The sequence below is a fragment of the Microtus ochrogaster genome, chromosome 6 (assembly GCF_000317375.1).
Source record: "Microtus ochrogaster isolate Prairie Vole_2 chromosome 6, MicOch1.0, whole genome shotgun sequence".
In the NCBI taxonomy this organism is placed as follows: Eukaryota; Metazoa; Chordata; class Mammalia; order Rodentia; family Cricetidae; genus Microtus; species Microtus ochrogaster.
The window spans coordinates 12764964-12766592 of NC_022013.1; positions in this window are offsets into that span (position 1 = coordinate 12764964).

Sequence of the window (1629 nt, forward strand, 5' to 3'; positions counted from 1 at the left end):
AGTGTGAGATCCAGCACTGTCAGCACCGTCAGCATGAGATCCACCACAGTCAGCGTGAGATCCACCACTGTCAGTGTGAGATCCACCACCATCAGCATGAGATCCACCACCGTCAGCATGAGATCCACCACCGTCAGCGTGAGGCTTTAAAGAGGATTGCTTTACTCCTTGAGTCTTTTAGCATGAAAGTCAAGGAGAGGTTGGCCACACCAGATTATTCCCACATGATTGGTGTCTAGAAGAGCATTTGGCACAGTAACTGGTTTTGCTTAAGGAATGATTACTTGTAACGGGAGAAGCAGTGATGGGCACTGACTGTTCAGCAGGTGCCTGGAGTCTGCCAAGGGCCTTCCATGCATTTGGCCACATAACTATAATCAAGGTTATTAGAATAAGAGCCGGGACTCCGGCAGCCCAGATAAGCCAGGCTCAGCCTCCCATTCTCCATAAGTCAAAGAGACAAAGACATCCAGTGGCCCCAGTAAGATAGCCTTCAGTGTTTTGGCATGAAGTTTATGGTTAATAAAAGGCAAGAGGCTTGTAAATTCAACTGTTCTGGCCTGGAGTGGTACCTCCCATCAATGTCTCTTGGCTCATCTTCAGACTCAAGGTGGTGGTTTGACCTGTCAGAACCACATGGTATTTTTTTTTCCAGGAGACAAGCTTTCTTGGCCGGTACCAGGCTTCAGCATTTCCTGATGCCAGCAGGAGAATCTCAGGGAAATTCCAATTTCTTGGGGGTCCGTTCTTGCAATAGTTGGATAGCCAAAGGGGGAGATAGAAATGTCTCTTTCAATAGCTTCATTTCTACAGCCATGGTTATACAATCAACATGGCATCACAGTGGCTTAGATATTTTTTAAATAACACCATTTTATATATTTATTTTCTTTCTTTAAGGGAAGGTTGGCTTGCAGTCCTCTGACCCCTGGCTTTCCTGTGATGGGATTAGAGGTGTGAGCCACCCTTCCTGGTCCTCTCTCCCCTGCAGTATATTGACAAAGGTAACTAAAACTTGGAATCATACAGGTAATATGTGGTAATTAGGGATTGCATCCAGTATATCTGATTGAATGTCAGGTTACAATCCAAAACCTCTTCCATGTCTGCAGAGAACTCCCTCTGGCAGGTCAAATAGGCTCTTGTGAGTTTTCTTTTAACACTTTGAAGTTGATGGGTATGGATTTTCTCATTGATAAAGAGATGAGAAGTAGTCAAGAAAAATGAAAAAATACCACATAACACCTGTAATCCTGATGTATGACCAGGTTTTGATAAAACCAGACTCCTGTGTTACTATGGATGATCCAAATGCCCATTTTTCTCTACCACAGTGGAATTTCAACAACGGGAGGCCCGATGTCGCAGTTTTTAAATTATCAATCAAAAAAGTGCTCCTATGGTCATTTTATTCTCCAAATAAGCTCCACCGGCACTCTTTTATTCCTTCAGAGGTCCCTCCTTTCAGCATGCTCGACTGCCAGCTCTACAAAACACAAACCGCTTTGTGTGCACACGAGTTGGCCGGAAGGCGATTTTAGTCGTCAACCTTCAGGGCTGCACCTTGTTTCCTGAGACAAGATCTCTTACTTCACCAGGACTGCACTGATTTGGTTAGAATGATTGGCA